Consider the following 27,050-nt stretch of genomic DNA (forward strand, 5'->3'; position numbering starts at 1 on the left):
ACTACTGGGCCACTGGGCCACTGGTGCTGAGCTCGCGACGGACTAAATGGATGATAGCTAATGAGTTAGCAGACTTGAAATTTTCCTAAAGTTCTGAAGCTCATTTTTGGCTAGGTTTCCTTCGGTCAAAATGACAGACCACAGAGGGAATTAGGGAGCCAACTCCAAGAAGGACTCTCTGGTGCCAATAGAATTGTGGATCAACTGGATTGCCATGTGGACTTGATGGGATGGTTTTCAGAGTCACAGAGATGGTAGCACAGGGCATTGGTGTAAAGTGAGAGGAAGTTGAAAATTACTAGCAGACCAAGTGCAGGACTGTTTCATGAGAACATGTCCAACACGTGAATCACCTGATTTGAAATGAGGTGACCTCAAAAGAAGGGGTTTGACTCTCAGGATGAAGTCAGCTTCTCAAAGGCCAGAGGTGTTACAGCTTAATACTTTCTGCATGGGGTAGCCCAGAATGGAGAATTGAAAAGAAAGCTATGATGCTCACTTGATGCTCATTTTATCAATATTGTACAAAAGTTGGGAGGCCCACATAATTTTATTACTGTTTAGAAGAATTGTTCTATTTGTAAAATTGTAACCCAAGGATCAGTTTGGATCTCTGGGTGACCTTTGGTTATGGTTCTATGATCTAGGTTGAATTAATTTAGACTAGTAATGTGCAGCTTCTAAAATTATATTACAGAGAAACACATATTTTAAAAAATAACATTCTTTAAAATAAACATAAGAATTCATTTTGACGTAATATAGGTTATCAAGATAATGGTAAATCATGAAAGCTCTTTTAGTAATAAATAACATACAGCTATCACATCTTAAGATGAATGCTTTTTTTGAGTTTTCATTATTTGAAGAATTTCTGCTTTATAGTAAGAACTGTTGCAATTGTTTTTAAGAGCATGTATATCAAAGTGCGTTAAAGTTTAGACTTCCTATTTTGTCCTCCAGAGTAAGTATTTCTGCCCTATAATCCTGCATAATATTAATTCATTGGAAAAATTAATTTGCTTTTATAAAAAATCAATTAACTATTAATGTGACTAAATTTAACACTTTTTAAATAAATGTCAGAGCATATATAGGCACATGTTTTCAATGTAGGCACCAATGGAATTGTAGAAAAGAGTTTATCATTGGAAAGATGTTTTATGATATTCCTGTTTTACTGTTTTTTTTTTATCATAGAGTTAATAACTCAGTTTCCTTGAGTTTTCTCTTCCATCAAATAAAAATGATAACATCTACCTGGCAGGATTATTGTGAAGATTAAATGAAAATATATGTACCTTACACTAGTACAATGTCTGCCACCTTGTATGTAGTGCTCCCTCTGCTGGAACGAGGCAGTCTAGTTACATAGTAAAATGTGCTTTATTTTCTTTTTGTTAATAATATTTTTAACATGAATTTTTATTACTTTTTAAGTTGGTTGTTGTTGCTTTTGATTATGATGAGCTGTGATGTCCAGCAGAAGCACAGTGAAAATTGTTGTCTTACATCCTGGAGAAATTCCACACTTCACACAAGAGGAATATAGGTATTAATTCCTATCAGGTTTTATAATACACAAGGCTTTTGTTTTGGTCTCTAAAAATTGATGTGATATGAATTTATCAAAGAGGTAGACTTTCGATTCTATTTTAAGCTTTTCTAAATTAACATTATATTTACTTTAAAAGTTAATATTGTTAAAATGACAACTTTGTGCAAGGAATATCAGTTTTAGTAATGTTTTGATGATTAATGGATTGATCATTTAAAAACGATAAAAACAAGCTTTAAAAACACAACAATATGTTTCTGGGTTTAAAATGCAACTGACTAATGATCTCGATGGTAAGAAGTAGACATTTAGTTTCTTGCCAGATACTCTATATTCTCTCCTTTTGACAGCTATCTGAAGTGATACTTTCAAAAAAATCAGTAATATAAACAGTCATCAAAAGATGATATAATGTATATCTATTATATATTATATATATTACATATATATTACATAAATATATAATATTACATATTATATAATATATATAATATATAATATATATATGATGGAATATTATTCAGCCATAAGAAATGAAATTTACCATTTGCAATAACATAGATGGACCTAGAGGGTATTATGCTAAGTGAAATAAGGCAGATTGAGAAAGACAAATATCACATAATTTCACTTACACGTGTAATCTAAAAAAATAAACAAACAAAAAACACAGACTTATAGATACAGAAGACAAACTTATGGATGCCAGTCGAGAAGAGTGATTGGGGTACAGGTGAAAATGCTGAAGGGATTAAGCAGACAAGTTATTAGTTACAAAATAGTCACAGGGATGTAAAGTACAGCATAGAGTCTATAGTCAATAATATAATAACTATGTATAGTGCTGAGTACTAGACTTATCAGGGGGATCACTTTGTCAGTTATATAAATGTCTAAGCACTATGCTGTATACCTACAACTAATATTGAATGTCAGCTGTAATTTAAAAAAAAAGAAAATTAAAATAAAAAGATATTTTAAAAAATCTTTTAAAGATTAAAGAGTGTATATGTGTTTATGTGCGTATATTATATAATATAACCATAGAGTTAGTGTGTACACTTAGTCAGATCAGGCTGCCATAAGAGAATATCACAGACTGGGTGCCTTATACAGCAGACATTTCATTTCTCACAGTTCTGGAGACTAGAAGTCTGAGATCAGTGCATTTGCGTGGTCAGGTTCTGGTGAGGACTCTCTTCCGGGTTTACAGAATGCTGCCTTCTCACTTGTCCTCACTTACAAGAAAGTGAGAGAAAGAAAGCGAGCTCTCTGGTGTCTCTTCTTGAAAGGGCAGTCATGTCCAGATAAGTGTCCCACTCTCCTGGCCCATCTAAACCTAATTCCCTGCTAAAGGCCCATCTCCAAATATTGTTCCATTGAGGGTTAGCGCTTCAGGGTATGAATTTTAGGGGGATACAACTCAGTCCATAGTTTGTGTGTGTGTGTGTGTGTGTGTGTGTGTGTGTGTGTTAGGAAGTAAAGAATTTATTGAAAAATAATGAAACTAAAATTATTGTATTTTAGGATTGCTTCATAATTAGATATAAGAGAGAGAAAGATTTAGAATACTCTCCTGAAAGCATAATAGAATTTTCTTTCATGAATGTTTTATTTTTGTCTCCAAGTGGAAACATTAGTGTACTTTTATTGTTATGTTAAGACTCACAGGAGATAGTTTTCTTGCAATGATTTACTTGTTCTGGACATATCATTAAAAGGCAGCCAGTCATTGTATTACAGAGGTTTTCAACAATGGGTGGAATTGAAGAACTATGTGAAAATTACAATACACTGTGAAACAAAATAATAGAAACTCATAGCACTGAGGAAGCATGTTAAAGAATCATTTAACTGTGTCTGAACAAGATCAGCATAGTTTTGAGCTGTATTTCGAAGGAAAGTAGAGTTTAGCTGCTCAACCAAAATGTGGAATAATCTTCCATGCTAAGACTCAGCTATACAGAAGTATAAATAAGGAATATTGGGAGAATGTATTAATTTCAGAAAATTGTAATAATGTAGTCTATCTAGAGCTCAAGTGGAAGTTACACAATGATACTGATTGAGACTCAAGAAAATGAAGATTTTATATAATAGATCACTTTACCATATTCTAGAATTTAGATTTCATTACTCTGATAATTTCTAAAAACTACCTAAGAATTTTTAGTTAGAGCAGGAGCTAATATAGTATAGGAGGAGATAGGTGATGCATCTGGGAACATTTACTACACACAACCAACTAGTGTTCTCCTTTCGTAAAGTGTTGTCTTTATAATATCTAAGCACTAAATAAGTCCTGTAATCTAAATATAGAAGAAAATTCTGCATAACACATATGTAAAACATTGTGATGTAAACTATATTTAAAACAAGAATTATTGGTCAGTTTTAAAGGCCATTTTCTTCATTATGTATATTATTACCAAATCCTTTCCTTTTTTGTCATAATGGTAATCTGTGGACTTTAACTCTTCACTATAGAACATAAAGTTTTCTATTTTTTAAGAATTTTTTGAATGTCTTCATTTTGGTCTTCCCAAGAACCAAGATGGATGAAAACTCACGTGTTTCTCATCAACTTATCTAGGAGATACTCACTAAAAATGTACTTACTATTTCAGGTGGATCCAAAACTTCTTCACAGTTTCAGCTCCCCAAAATTTCCATTTTTGATCTCCAAAACTTCTCACCCTATGTCTAGCCATTCCTTGGAAGCCTCAAGAGAAGGAAAAAGATGGTGCAGAGTACTTTCCTTCTAAATAAATTCAACCAGTAGTGTGCCTTTTCTCTGGGCTTTCATTTACAGCTCATTTCCTTATTAATAAAAATATGCCTCCAGTCTTCTCTATTATATTGCTCACTAACTTTTCTAGTTAAAACAATGTGGCACTAAGGCCAAGGTCATAGATCTCATCAGGGCATTGCTCCTTTAGCTGTCTTTTTATTTATTTATTTTTGGTCCTTATTTACAGCCACCTTTCAAAAATATTTTTTCAATGAATAATTTATTTCTTACTTTCTCTGCATAGAACTACTAACTGCAAGTAGATTCTATTAATAAAGTTGTTACCTTAAAGAAGGAACAAGTAACCAGTTTTTTGGTTCTAAAATTAATAGCAGTCATTTGAGCTCATGAGGACGAATATTTGACCTTCCGGAACATTTGTAACAGCTGCAAGTAGTGCCCTGACTGTTTCAGTTCATTTCTTAGTCTAACACATAAAGGCAATTTGGTAATCTCAATGCATCTTGCAGTTCATCAAGAAAATCCTACACTAAGAGTCAATAGAATTGCCATAATGGATTCAGTAGTACTAGAAAAATAAACAGGATTGTTTTGTTTTCTAGAAGGCACCCAGAAACTTGGATAATAAAAAAAATCATCATAAGTATTGGCAGAAGATACTACTGTTTGAATGAATGTGAGTAACTGAATCAAAGTGTGTATGTAGGTTTAAATTTGACTTAAAATGTGGAATGAACTATTACAAAAAAACCTAAAGCTGATAATTATCTTCTTCATCAATCATCTCTTTATCATTTATCAATTATCATGCTTTGAAGGTTTTTAGAAGATTTTTGTCATATCTTACCTCAATGTTGACTAGTCTCTTTTAAAAAACTTACAGTTAGGAGAAATTCACCCCTTAATGTTTGGATTGCTGTGAAAGTTGGAAAGTCAGTTCTGATACCTGATATTATTATGACTATATTTATTTTCTTACATTATTTTCTATGCACTGTTTTCTGAGTCGTCATCATTTTTAGTATTCACTCCCTCTTTTAAGTAGTATGACTGTATAGGGGAAGAAAAATCATTATCCCTGTACCCTTCTAAGTTCTTAGGAGAGACTCTGTAATAAAAAATAGATTCACAGGAGAGAACAAACACAAATTTATTAACGTGTATACTTACTTATACATGAGAGATGGAAAAATGAGTAACTCAAAGAGGTGGCTTTGGAATTCAAGATTAAATATTACCTTAATAGGGAAAGGGAAGGGGAGTGTATAAGCCTCTTAGGAGAGTAAATATCTCTTTGGAAAAATAAATGGGTTCTTTGAAGAGTATATAGGTGAATTGATAGTTTGTGACAAAGTTTGTCTGGGTGTTGTATCCACTTCTAGTCTGTTCTCCTGTGATGAGAATCACTCTTTGCTAGTTGATGAAGCTCCTAGGGAGAGAGGATCTATGACAATTGAGTCCTTTTGGAGGATCTGTCTTTAGATCGATAAGGGGAGTTCAGAGAAAACATCTCCCTGAATTTGCTGGTTTTTAATTGCCTACAGCTCAAAGTAATCAATATATCAAATGGGGCATATTTCAGGGGGTATATCCTAAACTTCTAGTGTTGTAATTTAGGGTGGCATATTCTGCTACCCTTCAATTGAAATTGAGCTAGAGTCTTAGGTTAAGACAGATGTGACAAATAATGCTTTCCTATTTATTATTAGAAGGTGTCTTGACAAGTGGGAAAGAGAACTCTGTGTACCTTACAGTGTCTGCCACTGATGTGGAAGAAAAGACTAATAGCAACCACGTAGCTGCTGACCTGAGGGAAATATTTATTGGAGTTTCTAATACTAGCTTAAAATATCCTATAACATATGGCACTCTTCTACATTGTAATAATATTTAAATAATGGTATATTATAACTTTCAAGGTTTTCTTATTCATTTTTGTCTCCAAATAAATTAATATGTATTAAATCTATTCAATTTATTTCTCTTCATTATTATATATCAATATATATTAATGCTTTATCAGTATATATTAAAGTTCTATATTAATCTCTTTTCGACATCTTCATCTTTATTTTCCCTACAACTTTTTGTAAATGTTTATGAATACTTTAAATTTAAATTATATTTTTCAAAATACAAATATTACTTTTTAACTTTAATCTCCTAATGTCCTTTGTTAGTTAGTGCAGGTCTGTCCTGTAACAATTAGACATCAAAAGGAGATTTAACAAGAAAATATTTTGTTAGGTGATATTCCTGTTTGATAGAAATGATGAGGAAGCAGGGTCAACCTTCAAACCACATGCCTTCTGAACTCAAATGAAAAATAGGGTAGAGAAATCCTAGCCTGCAGTGTCTTTTAAGTGACTACCCCGTCATTTAAGTGAACTTCTGCATGATGATCAGGGAGTCCTCAATTCATAGTGAGTTGGCAGATAAGTCATGTGTCTCCCAGAAATGGACCTGCCTTAGCATCTCTGCTTTTCTCATTTGTTATCTGTAAGCAGTCCTTAAGAAGCATGACTTTTACATAAACACAGCAGTGGACTTCAGAAGACAGCAACAGGGACCTTGGTCAATGTGCTTCCTGTAGTTGAAGATCTGTGAGACACAATCTCATTGCTACCATATGTCCATATCTGATGAGAAGTCTTCAGTCAATTACCCATTTAGATCTTTTGGAAAATAGTCGTACTGCCATAATCAGGAAATACATTTTATTTATCTTTCCTTTAATCCAAACAGAAATATCAAAATTCTAACAGTAATTTAAATACATAATATTACTTTAGAATAAAGGGACTCTTGCAGGTTGAGTTGGCATTTGATCTGGCCTCATGAGCCTACTAAATCAGAATCTTTAAGTATGATCCAAAATATCTGAAAATTTTAATAAGCTTTTCAGCTAGTTCTCATGGTTCTAAAGTTTGAGAGCCAATGACTAAGAGAGAATAGATAAACTCTAACAAGAGCAATAAATGAAACAAACAGACACATAGACATCCTTAATGACAAATGTAGCTTTCATATAATTTTCTGAATGTGAGGATATGTTTATACCTTAGAGCTTCCATTTTCCTATCTTCAAGATGAAGAAATTTCATGGATCTGAACAGAAGCAAAACTTTTAAAAATAGTAAGCATACCTTGGAAAGATGTAAAAAGAAGTGTCTAAGCATTTGATCCTTTCTTAATTTTCTTATCTACAATCCATCTTCTGAATTCTGGGAGAGCTAGTATCTCTTTTCTGCTCTACGACTATTGGAAATGGCTTTTCTCAGTTAAATATGTAAAATTAAATCACCTTGATGAAATTACTTCAAGGTTACAGATAATAGGAGTTGTAGTTAGTGTATTTTTTTCTTCCCATTTTCATTAAATTCCCTCATAGTAGATAAAAAAACCATTTCTTCATTGGTACTGATTGGTGAATATATTGAATGCTTACATGTGAAACTAAATTAGAGTTTTCTCTTAGTAGAAGGAAAATAATAGAGCCTGATTAAATCCCAGTGTAGTTTTATACCATCTATTTACAAACACTTTTATATACTAAACCACGTGTCACTTAAAACAATTATGTGACACATATACCATTTACTTTTATTGTTACTTCATGAAGCCAACAATAAAGTAGATTTTAAATTGTAGAATAATTGTTTCATCTATATGTAAATGTAAAAACTGGGTCTAAGATTTGAAAACTGCAAATTCTGTTATTTTAGTACAGTCATTATTCAGAGGACAAAGTTGATAAAGAGTATTTAATTGAGAGAGATTTATTGTGCTCTATATTTCAAAAAATAATAATCAATTTGAAATGTTAAACAGATATCTATGAATTAGTTTATTCATCTGCGATAAAATCATGTGGTACTAGTTTGCATATAAATTATGTAGCAGTGAAATTTCCTAGGTTGTACTTTATATGCAAAGATTTACTTACAAACAATAGATTTAGAACATTTTGATCAATTTTCTTCTTCCCAAAATGCAGCTGTTTGTAGTAAATCCTTACAATGTTATATGATTCAGCAATAAAAACTATCAAGCCATAAATGGTATTGGGGAAGCTAAAGTATATATTGTTAAGGAAAGAAATCAGTCCAAAAATACTACCTACTTATTATGTGATTTAAACTATTTATAGCCTGGAAAAGGCAAAAGTATACAGATAGTGAAATGATCAGTGGTGGCAGATTCAGTGGATGGGAAGGATGAATAGATGAAGAACAGGAGATTTTATTTGGTCACTGAAATTCCCCTGTATGATACTGTAATGGTGGACATATGAGATTATACATGTATCTGAACTCAGTACTATGTACAAAACAAAGAATGAAGTCTCCTGTAAAATGTGGACTTTAGTTAATAACGTATCAATATTGGTTCATTAATTGAACCAAATGGATCATATTAATGCAAGACATTAATACTAGGAGAAACTGGAGGTGGGCGATGCACATAGAACTTTATACGTATATCAATTTTTCTTGAAACCTAAAACTAGTCTCAAAAACAAAGTTCATTAATCTTTAAAAGTATGCAGCTGTTTCACATGTGAAATTTAGGGATGGTAAGGACAGTGCACATAGTAAGATAATGAAGTAATAAAATTTAAATTTGTTATGTGTTAAAACTGAGAGTTTCAAATGAATTATCTAGTCTCTGTTTAAGTATTAATTTAAGTAATTTTAAATTTCAGTCAAAATTTGTGAGATTTGCATAGGATGGCCAATAATGCCCTAAGTGTTGCTCTTGGGGGAAAAATAGAAGCTAGCGCTGCCATCAGGAATATTTCAGGAACACGGGCATCGAACCTAACTCGGATAAGAAAGAGCTTCTGGCAAGACATTTTCTGGAAGACATTTTTAAATTTTGAAACCATCTGTCTCTGCAATGTTCTAGGGCCATATCTGTTAAAGGTATAACCATTTCCTCTAGCATGATCTTAGCAGTCCTTTTCTGGACAGTGAGAATCAGTTGATCTCTTGACTTTTAAGCTTCATCACTAAAGCTGTATAGTTCCACTACCTGTTTCAAGTATTTCTTTTATTGTAAAAGTTTTTTTCTCAATTATATCAGCAGTATATCAAGCTTTGAAAAGTAGAAATCTTAAATTTCAGACACTCAGCAGCTATTTGTTTTGAATTAGATGTTAAAAAGTTAATTGGAAGAGGGTTAATGATGCAGTTTACTATAGAGTAATGAATTAAAATTATATGAATTAACACTAAGAGAAATATGTTTTTGTTGTTTTTAAGCCTTCTGAGAAATCCTTTATTTGGCCATAATTTTAGGCTTCTGAAATTAATCAATAGATTTTGATTGTACTCAACAGAAAGAAAAGAGGAAATGGTATGGTAAATCATATTATATCAAACTCATAATGGTAGAACTGGAAAATACTTTTCAGATAGTTTACCCTAAGTCTTATAAACTATCAGTCAGTTCATAGACCAGGCCCATAGATCAAACCAAGTCAGATGATGCTTTAAAAATAAAATTTCCATTGCTTACCAAATATAAAAGTTTATGGAATTCACAAAATATTTTGAATTTAATTTCCACTTTAAAATCTCACTGGACTTATTCCATAGTAGTTACCCTCATTAAATAGAACACACAGTGTCCAATTCTTCATTTCTACCGCTTTCCCTATGAATTTATGTTCACTTCATTCTATTCAATTTTGTTATCTTTCTCTCCTCTCTGCCATCTGATTTTATGGTTCTTGATTTCTTTTGTTTTATTTTATATTTAAATTATATTTGACTCCAAAGGGAATATGTAATTTGCCCCAATCACATAACTGGTACTTTCCAGGGCATAAAACAAAATAAGACAGGTCCAGCATGGCAACAAATAGAATGTAATTAAAATTTGGTCATCTAATGCTCAATATCACAGAGGCTCATCTAATTCTAGCCCGGAGAAAATTGCATTTTCTGATTTTGGCAGAAATAAGTGTGTTGGAACAATTATGGCAAACGTTAATGAGGAGATATTTTGTCTAGAAGTAAATCTGTTTTAAATATTTACTAACAAATAGAATTTGAAATGCTTTTAGTAGTATGAATTAGATTTAAATTCCTTCTTAAATTATGCCAGTTAACTTGTCTGGTATTAATCCTTTCTATCTAGACTGTCTAAAATACACACACAATATTATTTTTAAAGTTTGAAATAAAAGATGGCATTTTTCTCTGTTAAAGCTGAAAGTTCATTAGCTGCAGACTTTATATTTCTGTACTTCATAAGGATCAATAAACTAAATATGGAAAGCACAAAATCTAGCTCTTACCTCATATAGTAACAAGACAGACAAGTAAACAATTTAAGCAATGTCTAATTCTACATAAAAAAAGACATTTAGTTTATGAAAATGATTCCAGAATATGACTAACATATGTTTTCTCATGTCAAATTTAAGTCGTATGCAATTTGACCTGTCACAAGTTAGCAATTCATTGCTCTTATTATTGAAGCCATGCATATCAGTTATCTATTGCAGCATCGCAATATTAATACAAACTTAATAAGTTAAAAAACACACATCTCATCTTGAAGTTTCTGTAGGTTAGATATTAGTCACCTATTTTCTCTGTTGCAGTCTCATACAGGTTTAAAATGAGGTATTGGCCACTACTAGGGTCTAATCTGAGGCTTGACTGGAGAAGGGTGCATTTCCAAGTTCATGCGGATTTTGGTAGATTCAGATAATTGTGGGATATTGGACTGAGGGCCTCAGTTTCTTGCTGACTATTGGTCAGACGTCACCTTCAACATCCTGTCACGTGGATGATTCCATGTATTCACTTCATTAAATCCAGTAAAGAAAAGAGAGTCTTCTAAAAAGAATGATCTTATAAGCTATAATCATATGTTACATAATCACTGAAGTGACATCCCATCTACTGTGCCAATTTCTATTGGTTAGAAACAAGTCACTCTCTGGCCTTCATGCAAGAGGAGAGGAAGACTCATAGGTAAGAACACCAGCAGGGGGAGATTATTGAGGGCCTTTTTAGAGAATGTTGTGTTTCCATAGCTCTCTAATTTTAACCCTTTTCAGGTTTTTCTTTCACAATCACCATTGTCAACCTCGAAGCAATGTGACCAACAGCATATTGTCTTCATGTCTCTTTATAATCTAAAATGTTGTATAATGTATCTATTCATAAATAAAGCAGTCCATCACAACCAACCTTAATGTCACTTTCATAAATGCCTTCTTTTTTTTAAGGCTACTCTTATTTTTGTTCAAAATTAACAAAATTATCCTTTGTGCAGTGCACTGACACTATGACAATGACTAACTAATTTATAGAATATAATTTTGTTACCTCAGATATCTTTCTTAAAAGAAGTGTCTGAACATGTTTTTCATGAAGTACTTGGGACTCTTTGATTGGAAATGATAGAAATCTTAGATAAAGAAAAAATAAAAGATTTATTCAGTTTACCAAGCTTTAAGTATAGCAGCATTTAAATATTCAGCAAAAGTTTTGCTGTTTTTAAACTTTTTTGCTACTATTAGGATTCCCCTTGTCCAAGGACGAGAGTAGCAATGGTTCTCCAACTGAAAACCACCAAGAGCAGACCTGGCATGGAACTGCTGGGTTGTAAGTCCAGAGTTTGAAGAAATATGGCAGAATGAGAGACGTCCCCAAATCTCTTCCCCTGAAACAACAATAAGCTGAACAACTTAAACTCATCAAAACACCCAAACTGCACACAAGTGTGTCTGAGCGTGGGATCTGCATGTAAGAGCTACTACAGGTCAGAGCCCCGGGTGTTGGACAGCAGACTTGGAGAAATAATGAAGCTGCCTTTTTCAGCCACAGGAGCTCCCTGTAGGAGGAGGGGAATGGGAGAAGGTGTGGCGAGTTCACTAACCAGCCCTGCCTGGGGGTACTGTGAGATCCATGTGGCCAGTGGCAGGGCCCAGTCATCAGGGCAGAAAGCAGAGAACCAGGATGGCAGAGAAACAACAGTTAATTTTTACCAATCACAGTTGCAAAACAGAGGCTGAGCCGCAGTTTCCAACCCCTCAACCCAGAGGAACCCTCCCCCCATATCCTCTGAGACCAAACACCATGGAGCCCCTTGGAAATCGGAGCAAACACTACCAAAACTGTCGCTAACACTGAAAGGGACTAAGATGGAAGGTACCAAACATGATTAAATATCTAAAAGAAAATATAAAGGCATTTTTAAGGCTTTATATACAGCAGGGATCCAAAAGGCTTAGATGCTGGGGGGGCGGGGGGGGGGGGTGGGGAAAGTGCCTTCTTTGAAAAAGGCTAAAGAGAGACCTTCATATAATAAATATCTCTGGGAAAAAAAGAAGAATACATTTCCATTAATGCCTAGGTGGAGAAATAGTCCATCAAATACCATGAACAACCAAGGTGACAGAAAGAAAGAAAAATCTCCAGAAAATAAGCTTACAGACATAAAATTTGCAACTTAAATGACAGAGAATGCAGGATGGTAATTCTGAAAAACTCAGTGAGTTTCAAAATGAGTCATATCAATAATTTCAGGAATTGAAAAGACAACTAGATGAGTTGAGCAAGGAGACTGAAACCCCCAAAAAGAACAGAATACATTTCCTGGAGATAAAAAACACACTGTAAGAGTTGAAAATGAAATAGCAAGCTTGGGAAATAGAGTCGACCAAATGGATTAGTGATATCGAAGACAGAAACCTAGAAATAAATCAGAAGAAGAGAGAAATTGAAGAATGAAAAATAATAAAAGAAAACTAAAACTAGCTGAAACCATCAAGGGAGAAACAGATCAAAATACTATCATTATAGGGGACCTAAACACCCCACTGTCATATATGGACAGAACATCCAAACAGAAAATCAATAAGGAAATAACATCTTCAAATGACACATTAAACCAACTGGACATAAGTGAAATTTACAGAGCCTCCCATCTCACAATAGCTGCTTATACATTCTTCTCTAGTGCATATGGAACATTCTCAAGGATTGACCACATATTCGGACACAGACATAGCCCCAACAAATATAAGAGGATTGAAATCATACCAACCATATTCTCTGATCATAATACTTTTAAACTAAAGATCAACTGCAAAAAGAAAGCAGAAAGAACCACAAATACGTGGAGATTAAACAACATGCTACTGAACAATAACTGGGTCAGAGGAGAAATAAAACGAGAGATCAAGAGATACATAGAAATGAATGATAATGATAGTAAAACTTTAGGGACATGACAAAAGTGACCATAAGAGGAAAGTTTATATCATTACAGGCCTAGCTCCAAAAACAAGAACAAGTCCAAATAAACAACATGACACATCATGTTAAAAAAATGAAAAATTAAGAATAAATGAAGCCTAAAGTCAACAGAAGGAAAAAAATAATGAAAATTAGAAAAGACATAAATGAAACTCTTCCAAAATATCAAAGAGGAAGCAATACTTCCCAAGTGATTTTATGAGGCCAATATTACTCTGATACCAAAATCTGGTAAAGATAACACAAAAAAAGAAAACTACAGACCAATAATATCTCTCATGAACACAGATATAAAAATTACAATTAAGAGACTAATGAACCAAAAAAAGCAACATATTAAAAAGATTATACACCACTATCGAGTGGGCTTCATCCCATGGACACAGAGAGGGTCCAACAAACTAAATTAATTAATGTGATACACCACATAAACATAAAATAAGAATCACATGATCGTATCAATAAATGCAGGAAAGCCTTCAACAAGATACAGCATCTATTTATGATAAAAAAAAAAAACTTAACAAAATTGATATGGAAGGAAAGTACCTTAACATAGGAAAGGCCATAAGTGACAGTTCCTCAGCCAACATTATGCTTAATGATGAAAAACTAAAAACCTTCCCTCTAAGAACAGGAACAAGACAAAGCTGTCCACTGTCACCATTGTACTTCAATATAACATTGGAGGTCCTAGCAAGTACAATTAGGCAAAAGAAAGATATAAAAGGCATCCAAATAGGAAACGAAAAAGTCAAACTTTCACTATTTGTAGATGACATGATTCTCTATATAGAAAACTCTAAAGACTCCACAAGAACACTACTAGAAACAATAAGCAAATACAGAAAATTGTCTGGATACAAAATCGATGTTCAAAAATTCATAGTGTTCCTATACTCTAATAATAAAGTGTCAGAAAAAGAAGTGAAAAAAATAATTCTGTTTGCAATTGCAACAAAAATAAAATAAAATACCTACAAATAAATCTAACAAACTATATAAAGGACCTATATAATGAAAACTATAGGACCCTATTAATAGAAACCAAAGAAGATACAAAGAAATGGAAAGGTATTCCACATTCTTTGATTGGAAGAATTAACATAGTTAAAATGACCTTATTACCTAAAGCATTATACAGATTTAATGCAATCCCCATCAAAATTCCATTGTCGTTCCTGAAAGAAATAAAACAAAAAATCATCAGATTCGTATGCAAGCACAAAAGACCCCAAATTGCCAAAGCCATCCTGAGAAAAAAGAATGAGGCTGAAGGCATTGCTCTCCCCGACTGCAAAGTGACAATAATCAAAATGGCATGGTATGGCAGCAAGACAGACACACAGACCAGGGGAACAGGATTGAGAGTCATATTTATATGGACAAATAATTTCGACACAAAAGCCAAAAACACAGTGGAGAAAGGAAAGCCTCTTCAACAAATGATGCTGTGAAAACTGGAAAGCCACCTGCAAAAGAACGAAACTAGATTGATGTCTATCACCGCACACCAAAATTCACTCCGATTGGAATAAGGACCTGAATATAAGACCTGAAACAATAAAATGCATAGAAGAAAACATAGGAATGAAACTCAAGTACCTTGGGCTTAAAGAGGATTTTATGAATTTGACCTCAAAGGCAAGGGAAGTAAAAGCAAAAGTAAATGAATGGCACTACATCAAACTACAAAGCTTCTCCTCAGCAAAAGAAACTGTCAACAAGGAAAAGAGACAACCATCAGAATGGGAAAATATATTTGCAAGCAATACCTCCCATAAGGGCCTGACTTGCAAAATATACAAAGAATTCATACAACTCAAAACAACAAAAAAAACACAAATGATCCAATCAGAAAATGGGCAGAGGACCTGAACAGATACTTCTCTCTAGAGGACATACAAATGGCCAACAGATACATGAAAAGATGCTCAACATCGTGAGGTATTAGGGAAATGCGAATTGAAACCACAATGAGATACCGTCTCACATCTGTTAGAATAGCTATAATCAACAGGACAAGTAATAGCAAATGTAGGAGAGGATGTAGAGAAAAATAAACCTTCATATACTGCTGGTGCGACTGCAAATTGGTACGGCCACTATGGAAAGCGGTATAGAGGTTCCTCGAAAAACTAAGAATTGATCTACCATATGATCCAGCAATCCCTCTACTGGGTCTTTATTCCAAAGACTTGAAAACTCATATCTAAAAAGATATTTTCACACCGATGTTCATAACAGCATTATTCATAGCGGCCGGCACATGGAAGATACCAAAGTATCCTATGATAGATGATTGGGTAAAGAAGCAGTGGTACATATATACAATGGAATATTACTCAGCCATAAGAAGAGATAAAATACTGCCCTTTGCAACAACATGGATGAACCTTGAGATAATTGCGCTGAGTAAAATAAACCAGACAGATAAATGTGAAAATCACAACATAATGCTTCACATGATATTTCTTATATGTGGGATATGAACCTAAAAGCAACAAATGAACAGGACAATAAACCCAGACTCATGGACATAGACTCGTGGTTACCAGAGGGCAGAGGGTAAAGTGAGGGGTGAAGTAGATGGGGTAAAGGGGTTTAAATATGTGGTGACAGAAAGAAATCTTGCTATTGTAGGTGAACATACAGTGTAAATATATATATGTCTTAATGTTAAAGTGTACAGCTTAAAGGTATTGGATTTCATTAAACTAACATCAGCATAAAATAAATTAATTAATTTAAAAAATTTTGGAGGTAGAGATGAGGCTAGGATCCCCTAGGTATAGGCAAATGCAAGCCCTACAAAGAGTAGAAGCCTAGAGTCTTCAAAGATTAGGAGATGGACTAAGTATGAAGGCAGGAGTGGCAATGAGGAAGGAGCCTTGGAGAACAAATTATAAGATGACTTTAAGATTGCACTCAGAAGTCAGACTGGTTCCCGAAGATACTGGGCAGCCATGAAAAGTTGTTGAGCAATTAAGTGCCAGGGTAAAGGGTGACCTAGAAAGGTCATGAAACAATGGTAGGAGAGAGGAGCCAAGAAAAACCTGGGTGCAGAGAGAAGAGTCAGCTGAGGAGGAGAGAACTCCAAAGAATAATACACATCTAGGGATGCCAATTAGGTGTTGGGTGAGTGGGATGGCCAAGAGTTGAATCAACTATGACTTGGGTGGCAGGGGCTTCAAGAATGATGTCGTCTTTATCTAATACTGAGAAATCAAAAGGCTGAGCAGTTTTAATAAAGGAGAAATGCTAACTCTTAACTGGGGTGTTACCTTTAACACTAGCAGAGGAAAGCTAACTAATTTAGGCAGATGACCTACAGTGCATCTAAATAAATTTCCTATCCCCTTTGTAACACGAAACAAATCTCTTATGGTCTTTCTGCACTCCCAAGAAACAAGACTGGTATCTTTTTAAGTGAAAAAGGCAGGACTTAAAACAACATGTATACTAGTAATGCAAGACAGGGCAAATTTCCCTAAGTAATGGAAAGATCAAACCCTGTACTGAGAGAAGGGGGTCTTTTGGCAGAGAATGAAGAAAGAACTCAATACACTAGCCAAAGTTAGAGTCAAAAGGAAAGTTTATTAGAAAAGGACTAACACTCCACAGACAGAGTGTGGTCTCCTCTCAGAGGCAGAGAATGAGAGGGACCAAGCAGGGTTTGGAAATATAGTGAGTAGACAGTGGGCTGAGTATTCAGGGAATTCAGTTTATATATCATTTTTTAGTTCCTGTGAGTTATTGTTTAAAAGACTCTGTTAACCCATTTCCTTTGACATGGACATACAGTAAGGAAGGGGAAGAGTATGTATCCAGAAAAGGTAAGAATATGCAAAGTGAAAGGCCTGCTGGCAGTTCCCAGCCTTTGATCCTGAGGTTCCCCATGCTTTTTCCCATAAGCAATGAATCTCGGGTCCTGTCTCCCCTTCACAGTTGTGGGGCATGGGTTCTTAGCAATCCCAGCAGAAATCTTACTCTGTTCTGAAGGTGTCTTCCTGGCCCGGCTATAGGGCTGAGCAGCATATTGCAGTCTCTGATTGTAGCTTTAGTAACATTTTTAATTCTCTTGCCTCCTCCCTACATCACTAGGTTCATTTTTGTTAAAATTTATACCCGTATATAAAACAACAGGGAAATGTTAGTGATGACTATCTCTGGTCAGGCATCATGTGATTTTAATTTTTTTTTTCTTTTTTGCTAGTCTATTTCTAAATGTTTTACAAAGTAAGGACACACTGGTTTTTCTAATAGAAAAAAAATTATTTAACCTAAGAGGTAGTGATGCCAGTCTTGAGACAGGGTTCAAGAAAGAGCAGGTGCTGTCATTTCAAGAACACTCAGCAAAAAGCCCATGGGCCCTTCCTGCAGGGCCAAGAACACCTTTCCTCCTTCCTTTTCTGGCCAGCTGATTCCATTTACCTTTCCAATCTGGCTCCCATGGCCTCTTCTCCAGGAAGCTTTCCTGATACACCCACCTCATCACCCCTGCTCCAATGTTTGCCAGAAATTCTGGGACAGGCCCTTGAATCTGCATTTAGGTGAAATTTCAAGTGCATCTAATGCAGGTGTTTTAGAGCCCACACTTTGAGGACATGGATCTTTCCTCTGGTCAAAATGAGAAAAGTAACCTCAAATTCCATTTATCACACAAGAACCCTACAATTAATAATTTAGATATAAACCAGTGGTTCTCAGCAAGGAGCAATTTTACCCCATCCCTCCAGGGGACAATGTCTGAAGAAATTTTTGATCACCACAATTGGGAGGCTACTACTAGAAGCTGGTGGGTAGAGTCAGGGATGCTGCTAAACATCCTATAGTGCACAGGGAAGTCTCACGACAAGAAATGATCTGACCCAAAATGCCAATAGTGCTGAGGATAAGAAATCCTGGATATAAATGAAAGATTAAAAATCAGAAACCCTAAGCACCCAACGTCAGAAAGGCTCCTTTGAAAAGTCAGGCTAGAAACCTGGAGAAGCCAGAGATTTTCCAGTCACAAAAAAACTGAGTTCTGATTTTGGCACTGTCATTCATTTCACTGTCTCACTATGCTTACTATAAAATGGGAATAATTGTACTTGTCTGGAAGTCGCTGACAACAGCAATAATAGTACCATTCTTCATTGATTTTCAGATGCGCATCACTCTTACCTTTTAACATGTCTAAAAATGGAGATGCATCTTTACAATTAATGCCATGGCATAGTTTAATTGCCCATATTTTATTATTGTTTTCAAATTCTCTATAGATAATGCACATTCTCCTTCTTGCTTGTGCCTGGGAGGATCACTCCCACTGCCTTGCCTCCAGACATCTGACTAGAAAAAGTAGATACATGGCCAAGGTCACCACCTAATTCAAGATGAAGACGAAGTTGAATTCAGATATCTGACTGCAAAGCCTGGGTCTTTCTACTTCTCCCAGCATTCTCCTTCAAGGGCAGTTCAAAAGATAACTTCCTGGAGTTGATATAATATTGACACAAGTAAGACTCTAGAGGGTCTTTGTAAAAATGTTAACATGGTATCATGGTGGTGGGATTTTAAAAAATGTTTTCTGGGGTTGGGTGCCCATGTTGGCACCGGCTAAGGACAGGAGGTCCCGAGAAGTGGCAGAAATGGAGGTGGTAGCTAATGTGCGTGCACATAGGCATGGGGTGGTACTTCCTAAAAGCTGAGTGCATCCTGGAGGGATGACTTACTACTGATACAGAAACCAACATGTGCACCAGGAAAATTAGATGAAGGAAATGAGGGGATGCTGGCTTTTATCTTGCTACTGGTGAGAAGCCACAGGCCTCTAGAAACATTTCAAATGAAACACAAATATCTGACTTACCAAAAGATCCTACATCTTCTGAATACCCAGCAATCTTTAATCAATAATACCTGACTTTTCTTGGAACTTTGTCCTTAGTATGCCAGAGCCCCAGTTTATTTTGTGAAAATTTGTTTTCTTTAGTAATTCCTTTGTCATGTTGATGTTAACAATTTGGGTCCATGACATCCAGACTTTGTCCCCTTCATTTCACGGCCTCGCAGTCTGTGTAAAAAAATACTAAGAGATTTTCAGTGCCAAGAGACTCAGCAGTCTAGGTGTACCCACCACTGCTGGCCTTGCCCTAATGGCAGTAAAGCCAGGTCCTGCTCTCCACCTATCTGACTTCTACTTTTGACTCTCTCTTGGGTTCCAACTCACATTGGACTAGGCCCTGTCACACTTCTGGGTTCTTGGGGAAAAAATAAGTCAAAGCAATTACCTGTAAATGGTGTTCTTTCTAGTGATTCCAATCCCTGGACAAGCCACAGGTGTGTTTGTGGGCAGACAGGTGTAATCATATGCACACGCGCAAAGGAAGAACCTACAAGAGATACTAAACTTTTGAAACACCAAAGCAATTGTTATGTAAAAATATCTAAATAGAAAATCATGTAATTGTTATTATTAGGTCAGTGCAGATTTTCTTTTAATAGGTCTAGGGTGGCGCACAAGATCCTGCATTTCTAGCAAGTTCCAGGAAAAGCAAGCATACTTTGTATAGTGAGTATTAGGCTATATGCTAAGGCTACACACACACACACACACACACACACACACGCACACACACACACACACACACACACACACACAAACATTTACTCCTGAATCCAGGAACACTTTGACCACTGCTGGAAACACTACCATGTCAACTTTTTTAGACTCTCTGTCATCTGGCAGAAGAAAATACTCAATGTGGTAGAAACTGTGAACCTTTGCAACACGTTTCTCTATTGGGGGTATTTCCTACATTTTTCAATCAAACTTACATATTTTCCTTTATGACCTAGAAGATATAGATTTAATGAGTCTTGTTTTCACCTCTCATGGGAAAGCAGATCTGTTTCCACAGTTCCCTGGAAACAAGAAAGAGTCCATGTTATGAGAGGCTGCAAACCACCACACTACTTGCCTGGCTTGAAGGACAAGATGCAGGTCAAGCCCTCCAAGTGAGCATAGTAGCAGGCTACTCTGGATGAGGACTAGGCACCAGGGTGCGAAATTTAAATGCATGACTCTGACAGTGAGTGTCTCCTTATATTTTTTCACTTTAGGCGCTTCACCTGCTTCAAGCTAGTCTCAGCAGTAAGAAGCAGGTAAAAAAGAAAAATCACAGCACAGTGTAATTTATGCAATACCAGCAGCATAAATAAGGTTCTGAAGAACAACAGAGGAAGCAGGGGTAATCTCTTCCTGGGAGTGGTGTGGGAAACCCCCAAAGGGACCTCAGCAGAGTCTTGTAGAAGCAAAGCTGGCTGACATTCCAGGAAGAGGGCAGAGCCCACCAAAACCTCATGAGTGAAGCAGAACGAAGTAGGGTAGATGGGTGAAAGAATGCAGAAAGTAAGGCTGGGCATCAGCCAGAACCCAGGGCCTCCACTGCCTGCTCTTGACATTAAACTGAACTCTCCTGTCTAGGGCTTTGCACACCATAAGAAGATACTTCAGGAGCTCCATAAATATTTAATTCAAATTTTATTTTATAAAAATATAACTACTATATTTAAAGCTGTAGTTTTAAATTTTTCAACTTTTTAGCATCCAGCAGATTGCTTCTGTATTAATTCTGTGCCACTTGAAGAGTTAGCTTTTGTGCAGAGCTTGGAATAAAGCTTCTCTAGCCAGTCCTTGGGAGGCATTAGAATTTCTTGTGAAGGTGATCAGAAAGCTTGCTGCATTTTATAGATCTGTGTTCTGATTCAATCCAAGGTGAACTAGCAAGTGGACATATAGACCCTCTTATTTCCTGTCAGTAGGAGGGAAAATTGCTACAACCCCTGGTGGGCAATTTGACAGTATATATAAGAAAATGTAAATGCATACCGTAAGCCCTCACTTAATGTTATTGATAGGTCCTGGACTTTAAATAAACAACATATCATGAAACCAATTTTGCCACAGAGTAACCGCTAGAAACAATTAAGCTCCTATGGTATTTCATCAATGTTATAATGAAATGACTTAATGAAAACATTCTTCAAGGACCTGCTAGACCTCAAACTCAGCAATTCCACTCTTTGAAATTCAGTCTACAGATACCCGCATCCCCATCACACCCAGAAATGTGCATACAAAGAGGGTTATTACAGAATTGCAACAGAAAAAATTTGGAAACAACTTAAATGTCCTCCAGTAAGGACAAGGAAAAGTTAGGGAGTGTTCTAAGAAGAGCTTTGCTTCTTGGCAAATTGATGTTCTCCTGTTTCTCCAGGCACATAACAGCATGAAATCTCTCTCCCCTGGCTTCGGTGAATGTAGCAACAGTACTCCTCAAGCATAGAGATTCTATCGTTATAAAATTTCTCTTAATTGTAATTGAAATTGCCTTATGTTACGGAAATATCTTGCTAAGTAAAACTATAAAGCAGCACAATTTCTAGAGGAAATCTCCCATTTTAAAATTCTGATCAATCAGAACTGATTGTAAGTAGCTACTCATTTTCCCCTGGAATCTCGAATCTGTTTACACGTCACTGAACTCGCCACCAAGATTTGGTATCAGTAATTTACTGGGCAGAGCAGTATGCAACAAGCCATTGATGCAGTGGCCCGCTAGAGGGTGCATTCTCTCTCTCTCTCTCTCTCTCTCTCTCTCTCTCTCTCTCTCTCTCTCTCTCTCTCTCTCTCAATTAGAAACAGACAATAGAATACTATATAGGTGTTTCAAACAAAACAGCAAAGTAAAAACAAATATGCTATTTCCTCTCAGACATCTAAGACATCGTCAATTTTTTTTAATTCCCATTTCCTTTGGGTCTTGGGGCAATGGCACTTTTTCAACATGAAAAAAGCAAGTTCAACACAAAACAGAAATTTGAAGTGTAGGATAGGATAAAACCAAGGGTAGGCGGTAAAAGGTAATAGAAAAAAGAGATGAGATGTTGCCAAAAGATGATGTGCTGTACTCTCTTCTCTGGGGAATGACTCAGACATTTCAGTGGCAGTACATATTTTTCCATACACATACAGCAAGACCAATATTCTTTTGGGGGGGGGCGGATATGAAAAAAGGTGGGGATGGGGAGGGCCTTTCTGGAGGTTTAGGGACAAAAATTTCAATTAACCAAGAAGATAGATCAGTTCTAAATATGGTATACATCTAACTAAATAGCCTCCAAAATATCTGAAGCAACAGTTGACAGCTACATGGGCAGGACAGTTTAAGTAGACATACAAAAAAAGGTATATCATAAAGTAGAGTACTTTTCTCTGGCCCTAATCTTGGAGTTCAACTATGTGACTTGCTTTGGCCAATAAAATGTTTGTACATGGGAGGTGCCCAAAGACTTGAAGAGTGCTTGAGTGTCTGGGCTTGCCCTCTGCTGTATCTCTGTCTTCCCGTAATATGAATGTGTTGGGTTAGTCATGTGAGGAAGATGAGAGACACATGAAGCAAAGCAGAGCTCCTGCAAGGAGCCCAGGCTGGATCAGCTAACGCACTCATCCAGGAGAACAAGGGATTCCTATTTAAAGCTACTGAATTGGGGAGCTTGTTTGGGTTTGTTACACAGCATTGTTTCAGTAATAGCTAATTGAGATATCTTTAGACTCAGAGCTTCAATACATCTGAAAATCTGTATTTTAAGTAAGGAATTAGGTGATATATAATCAGCTTTTGGGAACTAAGGCCTTAATCTCTCTGTCATTTCTTCACCTGAAAAAAGCAGAAATGATATCACCTACTTAGGGTTGTTGAGAGGACTAATTATGTAAAGAGTACATAATTTGCCTGTTCCAAACTGTGTCCCTAAAATTTCAGTTTCTTTCCTGACTTCTGCTCCTGAAATCTACCTACTGAGGGAAGCTGGTAGAGGGAGCGTATGTGCCCTAAACTCCTGGTCATTAGTCCATCACTTTTTTGCAGAGGGCCTTGGAATTCTGCTCTGGCACTTACCCATATTCACTGTGAAGGCCAGTGAGATGATGAATTTACAGGGGACAACCTGAAACACATCAGCATTGAAAGTGCTGGCAGGCCTATTTAATGACTCAATGTTGCGGCACTGGTCAGAATCTGATTCCTGGGCCTGGGCCCTGGCCTTCAGGTACTCCTCCTCATCACACTCGTTCATGGACTGGTAAAAGCTGTCCATGGAGGGCATGAGCCCCATATTTGCCCTGTCCTCATTCTCTCACTTCCAGTTAAGCAGTGACATGCCTAAGAGTGTCCCACAGCCCTCCTGGCTGGAAGAAAATAAAAGTCACTTTTGTTGCCACCCTCTGCTCTCAAGTGATAAGCCCTTCCTCTTTTAGGACAATCTACCATTCTCCTCCCTCCCTTCCCTTGTCCTGTTCTGGGTTGAATGGCTAAGGTCTGGGACACTGCCTGACACACAGTAGAGACTCAATAAAGTTAGAAAATGAATGGATGAACCACCGAGAATGATGACTGGCAGTAAGCATGATGTTGAATGATCTCACTTTCTCTGACTTGAGTCTCGTCTCTCCTCCAGCCCCAGCTGTTCCTTCTTTCATGAATCAGAAGTCAATCATCTGCCACTTCTGGAATATCTACCTCAGGTGAGTGCAGTTCTCCGCACCCCGGAACCACAAGGGTTGGAAGGAGAATTCCCTGTGCTTCCACTCAGGGAGGTCTTGGGGAGAGCTGCACCAAAACAAAATGTGTGTTTGCCACTTGGGAACAGGCAAACCATGTGCAGAGGACAGCATGTACAAATTCTGAGAGATAGGAAAGGGGCAGTTGAAGGCCAAGGGAACTGAGAAGCCTGAGTGATGGGCTTTGGAGAATGGAGGAGGGTGGGACACATAGTCACTTCAAGGCACCGACAGTATCTGCGAGTGGATGCGCCAGCAGCAGCCAGGGCTCAGACTGCAACATTAGTCAGCTCTCACACCCCCTGCACAGCTGCCTGGGCGTGGAGCCTCCCGAGGACACAGTTTGTCCACTGGGGCAAAAAGGGCCATTGAGGTCCAGCAGCGCAACTGTATTTGATAGTTGCTAGGAGATGGGTGTGGATAAGACTCCTAGGCCTGGGCTCCCCTGGGGGTGAGACTTTCTGTCTCAGACCTGCTGTGCAGACAGTCTGGCAAGTTAAGTAGATGTATCCAAATTTGGAAATGAATGCATTCATTCATTCATTCATCTGCCCACTCATTCGATCTGTAAGAAATTCCTGCTCTGAATGTTAGCACCTATAACACCCCAAACCCTTACTTATAGTATGAGATAAAGGCAAAGGAAGTAATGGGCTCTGTAAACTCAGATCCCCCCACCCATCTCAAATTTCTCTCATATAGTGCTTCTGCTTTTGTCACTGAAGTCCTTAAAATACTATAAAAATTCTGTTAGTGATTGTGGGCCCCAACTCAGATGAGTAAACTGAGGCTTAGAGAGGTATAGTAATCCACGTGAGGTCACACAGCAAGTGTGTGGCAGCACTGGATTGAAATCCAGACTATCTGATCCAAAGCCAGGGCTCTGTTGTAAAATACCCACTACCCACACCTCCATCTAGGGGCTGAGAGAGCCCTAGCTGCTTCTCCCATTGTAGAAGGCCACAAAACACCAAAGGGTATGGGTGGAGGGACACATGGCAGAAGTGATTGGCATGAGGGGTAAGAGGAAGGCTTCATGAAGGAGGAGACAAAAGTCAAAACTTGGGGTTTGCCAGGGAGTGAAAGCAAGACAGATGGAACAGAGGAGTGAAAACACATGGCAAATTTAGGCAAGAGATGATGAGACTGGAGTGGTGGGCAGTGCCCAACTCCCTAGACTATCCCCACGGGCTGGAAGTAACCCCTTTCAGAATAGTGCCCACTGACTGGGGCCCTGAAATATCTCTCAGGTTTAATCAATCTATTAAAAAAAAACTAGGCCTCAAACTCTTACCACCAAATGCCATACCACCCTGTCATATCATACCGCAAGCAGCCTAGAGACTACCACTATGAACCAAGAAGTGTTAAAGAGATGCACAGAAGGTTAGAGAGAAAAAAGGCTACTAGAATACAGAAGCTTTCAAAAGGCCCCATTATCAAGGGCGGGCCAATGATACCTTGCAAAGACAGCAGGCCTCCTGCTCCTCAGGTCCTACCTGCTGGCCTTAGGCTGATTTCCCTCCAAAGGGTCCTCAATCACATTATCAACCAGGGCAGCAGCCAATCACTCTGGTATCTCCTGTGGGGATAACCCTGAGCTAAGGATTGAGAGGCCATAGGTCTTGGACAAACGGCCAATGCTAGATCCTGGATATGCTTCCGAACCACCCAGAAACATGTCAAACCTTCTATTCTGAGGCTTCACTCCACACTTGTTGAATTGATTATCCAGGGGTGGGGCTTATGAACTGATAACAGATTATATTTTCCAAAGACTGCCACCTCAATAGAGTCCCTCCAACATGTTCTTCTTATAGTATGATATCAACACTCCTTCCATCTGTTGGTGAATCTAGTCTTGTCCCCTTGAACCCAGACAGATTTTGTGACCACCTCAGCCAATAAAGTATGGCAGAAGTGACACTATGTGACTTCAGAAACCAGGTCATACAACTACTATATATGGTAAGTCATCACTTAATATCATCAATAGGTTTTGTGACTTAAAGTAAAATGATGTAAAACAAAAACAATTTACCATAGGCTAATTAATATAAACAAGAGTTAAGTTCCTACAGCATCTTATTGATGTTATAACAAAATGATGTTGAACAAATGACGTTGACATTTTTTGTAAGCCTTTTGTACTTCTGCCTTGTTCTCTTGGGGCACTTATCCAAAAATATCCAGCCATCGTGTTGTGAGGAAGCACAATCAGCCACATGGAAAGGTCACATGTAGATATTCTGGTCAACAACCCCAGCTGAGTTCCCAGCTAAATGCCAGCCTCAACTACCAAATATGTAAGACTGCCTGACTTCAAAAAATTATAGCTCCCAGCTTTTACGCCACCCAGGCTGACACTGTGTGCGTAGCCCTCCCCAAATTGCAGATTTATGACCAAAGTAAATTATTGTTTTATGCAATAAGTTTGGGGTGATTTGTTGCACAATAATAAATAACTTGAATAAAACTCATATTTTAAAAAGTTACCTCCACCAAGATTTTATTGTACAGTTAGAATTTGGCACCACTGCCCTGAGAGAGGTGGTGTCCAGGTCAAGACTCAAGGAATCATAAGATGGAATGAAGGCAAATATATACCACCTGATAGTCAGGTGTAAGAGGTGGGTCAACTGAAAAAAATGCCCCCTTTGCTTCGACTTTGCTAGCCTCGAAGCCATATTAGCAAAGATGGCTTCGAGGCTAGCAAAGTCGAAGCAAAGGGGGCATTTTTTTCAGTTGTCTGTTGCTGCATAACAAGCCACCTCCAAAATCAGGGGCATAAAATAGCCACCTGTTACTTCTCACGGTTCCATAGATGAGCTGGATCATCCTTCACTG

At 37.0% G+C, this 27,050-nt stretch overlaps 1 pseudogene; it reads right to left on the reverse strand.

Annotated features, from left to right (window-relative positions):
• Positions 1-19,377: 19,377 nt before the first annotated feature.
• Positions 19,378-23,803, reverse strand: LOC107517293 (annotated as a pseudogene).
• Between the last annotated feature and the right edge of the window lie 3,247 nt (positions 23,804-27,050).

The sequence above is a fragment of the Rousettus aegyptiacus genome, unplaced genomic scaffold, assembly GCF_014176215.1.
Source record: "Rousettus aegyptiacus isolate mRouAeg1 unplaced genomic scaffold, mRouAeg1.p scaffold_m13_p_4, whole genome shotgun sequence".
NCBI lineage: Eukaryota > Metazoa > Chordata > Mammalia > Chiroptera > Pteropodidae > Rousettus > Rousettus aegyptiacus.